This window comes from Pteropus medius, unplaced genomic scaffold, assembly GCF_902729225.1.
Source record: "Pteropus medius unplaced genomic scaffold, Ma_sr-lr_union100, whole genome shotgun sequence".
NCBI lineage: Eukaryota > Metazoa > Chordata > Mammalia > Chiroptera > Pteropodidae > Pteropus > Pteropus medius.
Window position 1 is genome coordinate 26,506,980 of NW_024340849.1, and position 9,603 is coordinate 26,516,582.

General features: G+C 36.3%; 1 pseudogene; it reads right to left on the reverse strand.

Annotated features, from left to right (window-relative positions):
* Positions 1–1,039: 1,039 nt before the first annotated feature.
* LOC120591482 (uncharacterized) lies at positions 1,040–1,139 on the reverse strand (annotated as a pseudogene).
* Positions 1,140–9,603: the final 8,464 nt, after the last annotated feature.

Sequence of the window (9,603 nt, forward strand, 5' to 3'; positions counted from 1 at the left end):
TAAACATAGAGCAAAAAGGACAAAGAAACAGAAGATACGAGATAATATATAAAAGGCATAGGAGAATAATCAAGAACACTTTAACAAACTTCAACAAACATGAGCTCTAGAAGGAGAAAAAATTAAAGTGTAGAAATAAGCAAAATAAAACTCAGGAAAATTCTGCATATCTGAAAAAAAGACATAAATCTTTCTAAGGGTACCCTGATTCCACAAAAGGATGGGTGAAAAAAAAATACCTACTCCTAAATATAACATCAGAAAATTTCAGAACATAAAAAAAGGAAGAAAGAAAAAAAAAAAAACAGCCACCTCACACTTTGCCAGTTGCTGTGGCAAAGGACTGAGAGCTGTGTAGTTAAATGTCCAGGTCTGAGAATGACCCCTTACCTGCTGCTCAGTTTACTGTTCAAACTTAGACACTTGGCTTCATCAGCTACAAGGGATCCGAAGTTCAATCATGGGATTCCATGTGCATAGAAGGTGGAGAGGAAGAAAAATTACTTGTGAACATCACTGTCTTGAAGCCATTGCTGCTACATTATCTTTATGAAAGCTTGCACATGGAGTTATTCTAGTACACTGAAGGTGAAAATAATTGAGATGTTAATTTTAAATGGAAGAAGTTAAAAGGGAGGAGAAGTTGAATAATAAACATTTTTGTATTTCTATTGTGGTAAAATATACACAACAAAATTTGTCATTTTAATAATTTTTAAGTTAGTTCAGTAGCATTAAGTACATTCACGTTGTTGTGTAACCATCACCACATTCATCCCCAGAACTTTTCATCTTCCTAAACTAAAACTCTATACCTATTAAACAACAACTCCTTACTGTTCCTGTTCCCCTCAGCAATCATCATTCTATTCTCTGTCTCTATGAAATGACTACTCTAGGTATCTCACAATAACTAGAATCATATAATAATTATTACTCTGTGTCTGGCTTATTTCACTTAGCATAAGGTCTTCAAAGCTCTTCCATGTTGTACATGTGCTAGGATTTCATTCCCTTTTAAGGCTGAATACTATTCCATAAAAATACCAATTACTTCACAAATTTGCACGTCATCCTTGATCAGGTGTCATGCTAATCTTTGCATCATTTCCATTTTAGTGTATATGCTATTGAAACAAATACTAAATATTTAATCAACTAAAAAACTAAAATATTAACTAAAAGTTGAGTGGAGAAGGGAAAGTTGGGGTCATATATGTGAACTAAAATTTGATCTTCAATGGACAGAAAACGATAATGCCTATATTTCATAAATCAAGAAAAAGTCATATCGCCATCTTGCTTAGACCTATAGATGTAACCTCCAAAAAAAGCAAAAAATTCTAAAAGTAACAAGAACAAGAACTAGGTAATTAATTGGAGAAGTAAAGTGAGGAAAAGGTGTTATTTTAAGGCATTATGTACAACTGTTCTTTCTTTAAATCTAATCATAAAATGTCACCAACCACAGTACTACTTAATGATCAGAAATGCAACCCAGACTCCTGACATTTAATAGTGTCTATTTTTCATGGCAATAGGGCGTCTCTCCCAAGACACTTTCTTGAAGACCATATTGCCATAGACATCAGTAAGTCACATGGAAGAGTCTTAGCAATAGCTTAACTCCACAGGCCCCCTTCTCCTTATTACCATGCTCGACAACTTATGCTACTGATATTATTCTATTATACATAATGCCATTTTGTTACTATAACTACTACTTTTACTCCTATTTTCCTCTTTTAATGGAGGTCTATCTGCTTTTGGCACCGGTCTTGCTACTTGCCTGGAATATGTATGAGTTCTGTGAAAGCATACTAGCTTACTTCCCCCATGTACCCTTCAAATCTCTGCTCTTGTTCAGTACAATTTCCATAGCAGTATCAGAATTTTCTTGAGCACTCCAAGCAAAGGTTTCAGCAGCCACTAAACTTTGTAATGGCCCCAACTCCCACTATAGCTGAGGAAATAATGCCTACGCATCCCCTGCTCTTGGATTTTCCTTAGCCACCCAAAGACAGTCACATTTCTTTGACTAATCTGAAAGCCTAAGCTCCTCTTAGTAACGTTACTTCTGCCCAAAGCTTACAGTGAATCCACAAGAATGAGACACCTATTGTGTGTTTTGCACCTGGGCAGCTGAGATGGGAGTGCATTTATCTAAAATTTCAGCAGATAAAGGGAGGTGTAACACCATGTCCTCAAATGATACAGGAAATCATTCAACCTAAGTTCTATATTCAGTTTTACAGAGAAAATGGTGATGTTTCAAATAAATAAAAAGAATCCTCCTAACCTGAAAATAGGGTCTTCTCAATTGTATTTTCTACTTAAAGTTTTGTACTTTGATGTTCTTCTGATGCCAAGTATCATCTTTGCTATTAACTTTAGCAGATGCAGAAAACTGATTTGGAAAGTGATTAAGGTTGGTGATAGAATCCTCTATGGGCTGCATATATCAAACCACGCTTTTAGTATTATTTCTAGTTCAAGTTTCCATACATTAGGAAAGAAACTACAAATTTCTAAAATAAAATCAACCATGATCATGTGATGACTGAAAGCCAAATTAATTAAGGAAGGCTTAAGGGAGCTGGGATACACAACCTGGAACAAAAATGAGACAATGTATTTTGTTTGAATGTGTAAAATGTGGAGCTGGAAGCATTTTTGTGTCCAGTATGCAAAGTGCCTAAGGGCTTGAGTTCTACAATCAAAGAGAACTGGGCACAAATTCTAACTCTCCATTTATTAGTTGTGCGACCCTCAGCAAGGTTACTCTAACACTCTAGGTCTCAATTCCTCCTTTTGTAAAATAGGACAAATAATAATGCCTATAACACAAGATTTTTATGACGATAAATAAGAACATAAACACATGCAAATTTTATTTTATACTAGTATATAGGAAAAAATGATATTCATCATCATCATTACTTTTTTTTATCATTTATTATTATAATTCCAAAGGAAAAAGCCAATACTAATGAATGAATCCTGAGATCAATAAAAGGGTGACTTTCTGAGCAAATGAAACAACTAATCATGGGACAAAGAGTTCAATGAAATAATGAGCTTCCAATGGCATCTCACAGGAATTCCGTAATTAAAAGGAGCTTCTGTATTAAGAAGGAGGTTATACCTGATGATCATTAAAGTCCCTCTTACTTTTCAGAGATAATGTAACGATTAAGTTCATGCAGCTCATTAGTGCCAGTAAGTTTGGGGGTGTCGTCGATGTGGTCCCAAACTGTTCCTTCTTTTAGTTAATACGGAGAGAGGGTGACTGGGAGTTTCCAGTTACTATTTCTGCACAGCACTGTCAAGTGAAGCTGTTTCTTGTACCTCACGAACCAGCAGCCCCCTCTCTCTTCTGTTTCCATCATGAAAGCCTTAGGAGGCAAGACCGCCTGTTCTTCCCTTCCAGTGCCCCAAGAAAATGACAAAATGGCATTCTTTCCCACTCTCTGTCAGATGATTTCTATTAACAGCTCCGGAAAAAATGCTGCAAAGATGTGAGTGAAATGATGGCAGGATTTGTTGACAAGAAGGCAAAATGAGGGAATTCAGAAAAAAATCACCCGCATTAGAGACTGAGGGATATCTGAGTTCCATCTGCTTCTCTCTCCCCTGGCCTGGGGTAGTCTCAGAATCATCTCAGGAGATCATCGGTCTCCTTTTAAATGACTCAAATCAATGGAGCTTCTAATAGAGTCTAACAGATCTCACTTATTAGCAGACTTTTTTTTTTTGATGTTCGGTCTAAAATTTTCCTTTCATTAATTTAAACTATTTCTCTTCATTAGATGATGGCAGTCATTTTGAAACAAAAGAAAACATGCAAATTTGAAAAGAGTCACTGTGGAAACTTCTGCTTAAAAAATCTTATTTTTGAAGCAAAACAGCACATAATCACTGTTCCAACATCCTCTGGAGGAGTGAGTTTTCCCAAACAGGAAGGACAACCCGAGAGCCCACCCTTGCCCTGATGTGCACATTCCTACCCATGAAGCTGTGATTAGAAGGATCCAAAAAAGGTTACCTGCCCACTGCATTAGGCCAGTGTGCCTGACATCATCTGCTAAGACTCTAGACGTCACTTCAGAAATATTCCTAGGATATTTCTGAAAGTTGTTATATGAACTGTAAGAGGAAAATGGAAAAAAAATATCACTCTGAGAGGAATGGTCAATATAATGTGAGATGAACAAGGGCTTTGGGGTCAATGACTTGTGGGTCCTGGCTGTGCCACTAGCATTGTCTTAGATCATTTACTCATCTCTCAAAACCTCAATCTTTGTCCTATAAAATGGTCACAGTAATTCACATTTCACAGAATAGTTCCAAGGAAATTTTTATGAAGCTCCACACATGGTGTAAGGCAGAAAAGTCTGACACTCAATAAATATTATAAATAATCATTCTCTCTTTGATGTAAATAAGATTATTAAAGATATAGGTGTGAGATTTGGGAAAGATTTATTGAAAATGTTTCAAGATGACTGAAAACAGACAATAACAAACAAAATGCAATTGTTTGTGAATTTGCATGAAACTGAGGGAAGGGAGCTCATTTAAGAGCAAAGTGATTTGGGGGTAAGTGCGTCCCAGAAAGTCTCCATCCTGGTATTCAGTGACAAGAGGATAAAGAAGGTGGCTTCCAGGCAAGGAAACACCTGGAGCAATGAGCAAATGATCAGATTTAAACAATGATGAGTACTGGAGAATGAGAAAACAGAAAGTTGGAATAGGTGGGAGAGTGTCAGGATAGGGAGAATGTAAGAGGCTAGGTAGGCATCATCCTAAATTGAGTTATCCCCTTTGAAAATGCTCATAACTTCTATAATTAAGCTGCTGGTGTATATCCCAAAGAATATCACAAGCATATTACTCTGTGTCATGGGCATAGTAAGGCAGTACTCATGATATAAAAACTCCTTACTTGCAATCAGGAAATCTGAGTTAAGTAAAAATCTGTTTCCTTTAAATGCGATCATCTCTCACAGAACTGCATGCATGAGAAGCTCATAAAACGAAGCTTGCAAAACCCTCTGACATAGTGAACAGTAAGTAAGTGACCATGTTGACTGTAGCAGGTATGTGGGAACAGAGTGTGATGGTGGAAGTGACTGTAGAATCAACCTGCGAAATTTGGGATGTGGTCTCAGCACACAAAGCAGGCTCTTAGTGTATTTTAGTAGAATCTGGAATTCAATAAAATAACAGAGAACGAAGTACCAGAAACACACATTCTATAGGTGTTGCATGGTACTACAGCGGTCACTGAGAATTTTTATTAAATGCTATTTGAATGGAAAGGGTTGTAATTGCCTTTTCCCACCACCCATCTAGTGCTTGTACTTTCTGATAGTAATCTAGCCACTTCATCGCTGACCTAAACAGAGCTCTCCTTTCCCATCACATTTTCCTTCCCTCCATTCACTAAACAGTTCCTAATCTGTGAAAATGATTGGTTGGGCTTGTTAATTCACCTCATAAGTGTTTTTGTTGAAGATAAGACCCCAAGATCTGCTGTAAAACAAAGACTATCCTTATGTTTTATGTAATAAAACCACTGATCACCAATAGAGAGCAAGTCATGTTTATCTGGAGCCCTGTCTCTAAGGATTTATTCATAGCAATAATACTTACCTATAGGAAAATAGCAGCTTCTCTGCATTGCAGACTCTGGCCAGTAATGCCCTGTGCAAATGAATTTAGAGATTTTCTCAGCTTGTGTTCCTATACTACAAAAGGGAAACAGCCCAAATTGCACCTACTTGGGCCTGAATTATTGACTTCAGCTTTGAAGTGCAAATGAACTGAATGAAAACATACTTAGATTGCAACACAAAACCTATTCCTACTAGCTGATTGATGGTGCATTAACTGTCTTGTAAGGAAAGCCTTGTATTGCTATGGATTTGTAGTCCCTTGGTCCAATTATCCCACAGGTAAAGGCAAACTCTATCCACCATATGAACCAGTCAATAGTGGTCATTTCTTACACTTCTTTACTTTCTCTATTTTTCTAACAATTCAGGTTACTGGGTTGCCCATAAAACAGTTATTTTGTGGTTGACCAGCCCCGCTGCTTCTAAAGCTAGACTTATGGTCTTGAGCTAGGAAAACAAACTGCTATAAACAACTTCTCAGTAGGGTAAAATCATCAGTATTTATTGTGAATGCAAACTCCTTTGGAAACTTCTAATCACCATAATCCGTCTATATAAAAATAATCCCTGACTAAATGAATATGTCTGGAAGGAAAAATGAACAGAGCATTTAAACGACCACACAAAATGCCATGTGCAAATTATCAAAGGGTCTTCAATATTTGCAGCTTCAAAGAAAATGAACCTTTTATAGAGCCTGACCATATATGAATTGACTTTGGAAAATAATGTTAGGACTTTTCGTAACTCCTTCATGAAATCATAGATATTTAAATGAATCAATATATTCTTTGTTCATCACTTCCCATCTGTACCATCTTAAATCATGTATCAGGCATAATTGAGAGGCTCTGCACCAAAATGCCTCCAGGGAATCTCTCGGTTATGTTAGCATAGTAGAATTTGCTTCAGAGGAGGGTTCCTTTCTTTGTCAAAAAGAATAACAGGTAATGTTTAACATCTGCTTATTTTAAGGTACCATAAACATCTCTTTTGTAAGATTATGATTTTTAACGACTCATTAATTCATATTTACTACTCATTCAAGAAGACTTCCTTTTCATATCCTAGAAATATCCTTAGAGCTTTCAGGAAAGAGAAAAAGACACCAAATTAAAATGGGGGACAAATAAGGCTACGTCTTGTTTTTCCCTTTTATAGGCTCCTGGACAGTTATTTAAGACTCAATGAAAATTTTACTACTGAAAATCTACCTTTTTTTTACATACAGATTCTTTCTCCAGAAACGACAACGGCCCCAGGAAGTGTTTGGATATAGACTCTAACATTGTGTTCCCCACTAATAAAACAAAGGAGAAGGTCTAGAAGGAATGAAATGTAGAGACGATCTTCCAAATTTATTTCACTTCACTCAATAACTTTAAGCAGTTCTCTCACAGCATAGTCAAGCATATATGAGAGAAGAGCAAGACTCACTGAGTTAAATTCCTATTCCTCACAAAAAAAGGACAGAACAAAGGGGTCTTACTAGCCAACAAACGAACTAATCAGACTCCAAATAATTAGCAGGTATCAGTTCAGTGGTGCTGAAGTTTGAATTCCTTAATAAAGGGGTAAAATTATCATGTGATGGGAACCAAATGAGAAAGAAGGAAAGAAGATGAATCCATTTGACTATAAAATTGTACCTGAGCCATTTCCCCAGATTAGATAGACCTAAAATCCCACTTTTTGCAGCTTCAAATGGTTTCAGAAAAGTTTTTATTATTATCATTGTTCAATTTCATGCGTCTCTGCACTTGAACTTCCAGCCAGGAGCAGGAGTCGAACTGCCAGAAACGCTGTGAAGAAACAGTGTTTTTCGTGGCATTTTTAGCCAACATTTTCAGGCCCAGAAGATTTGAAGACACATCTAAACTTTTGAGTGCTAATGTGATTTGAACCTCTGAATCTTCTGAGATTTTTTTTTTTCTTTCTCAATCAGAACTAAATTATGAGCTAAGAAAGCAGAAGAATGGAATACAATTTCAGAAGTTATTTTCTATACTGGATGAAATATCTGCAGGCTCGAGATTTCTGGTATGTTACTTCTCTACTCCGAACATTAAGTGTAATAGCTACAAAACTAATTATGATGCATATTATCAAAAGTGACCAGTGTTTCTCGTGAATAGCCTCTTTGTGACATTTCTATCTCTATCTGAATGAGTATTCAGTTTAAGAAAAAAACAGATATGCTTAATGATTATCATAGAACAGCTGTGTTCTATGCAGAACATATTACATTATCATTTAATTTATCTGGTATTATAAAGGTACAGGTATTTCAGATAACCAGAATCTAGCTTCACAAGTCTAAAGTAAGCTTATTTCTATATGTGTGATGGAAATCTTTCTAAGCTGTCTGATCACAGCAAACGCTAAACATCATTTAACCACTGCTTGATAAATCAGTTACCACTATGATTATTTTTGTGCTATCTGGAAATATATACTTTATCTCTAGTCTGATTTTTTGGTATGACATTTTATTGTTACTAACTATAATTTATTGCAAATGTCTGCCTGATTTAAACAAAACCTCTATCTCTCCTCTAATTTGAAACTTAAAATATCCTCTGCTATGAATAAGCAGATAATCAAGTGCAGTATGTTAATCAAAGCTGTTACATGTTGAAAGGAGAGCCCAAGTACCTGACGTTTATGGTGGGGTTTTTATGACAATTAATTTGTGTTGTCAGAGGGTTTCTTTTTTCTCTTTATTTTCAGAAATGGGTTTATGTTCCCATGAGACAGAATTATTACAACAATAATCTCTGTACACATGTATTTACCATTCATCAGTGATGGGCATCTTAGTTAGGAGGCTGGTAATACAAAAGGCACATGCCTATGCTTTAGACAAAGGAAATGAGTCCATGTTCACAAAGACAAAGAAGACAGCTCTCTGCAGAATGTGACTGGAGGGATGCGGGCACAATACCTGCCCAGGGTTTCTTGTCTATCTTTTGGCCATAATAACCTGTTTGTTAGGTTTAATGTTAGGCCTTCTCAACATAGAGTGAAGAATTCTCTTTAAATGGTTAAAATCATCATAAAAAGATTGCAATTTCTGGAGTCAGCCTGAGTTCAAATACTGGCTCAAACACTTCCAAGTTGTTGTTGTTGTTGTTGTTGTTACTGTTGTTTATCATATGCAACCAATTTAATCCCTATCATTAGCATTGCTTGAGGATGAAATAAATTAATCTGTACATTAATAACAGTATACCCTATATGCACTCATAGTACTGTATGTCAGGCATTGTTCTAAGTACTTTGTGTTTTGAGAAACTGAATACTGTAATGACCCTATAGGGCTGGTATTACTGGCACCTACATTTCACAGCTAGGTGAATTGAGGCACAGAAGTTAAATAACTTGTCTGATGTCATGTGGCTAGCAAATGGAGTAGTCAAGATATGAACACAAGAGCTATGATTCTGGAACTTATGCTCTTAATCATCCGCCCATACTATAATTAGAATAATGCTCAGTAATTTTTTAATTGATTAATGTTATGTTATCCACAGAGGAAAAGAAGTCTTGCTCTGTCATATTACCTTTACCTTCTCCTGTGACCTGCCAGAAGTTTTTGTCATGCTGGTTAACTACCTCCTTGAGGAGCCTAAGACTCTAGTCAAAGGAGATTGAACTCCATCGCATAAAGATAACAGTGGTACCATTGGATAACATGTTGTGAGGAGCAGGAGAGAGATAAGTTGAAAGTGGGAAAAAGGAAATTAGTAGATTTACAGTTTAAAGACAGTGTATGAAGGGGAGGCAGGGGCTTGCTGGAGCAACTTTTGGACAGGGAAGTGAAAAGAGTAGACTGTTTGGGAATAAGATTGAGAGGGAATAAGAGATTTGCAAGAAATTTAAAGTTCCCCATTCGTCATGTTTGTCTTACCATAATCTTGATTCA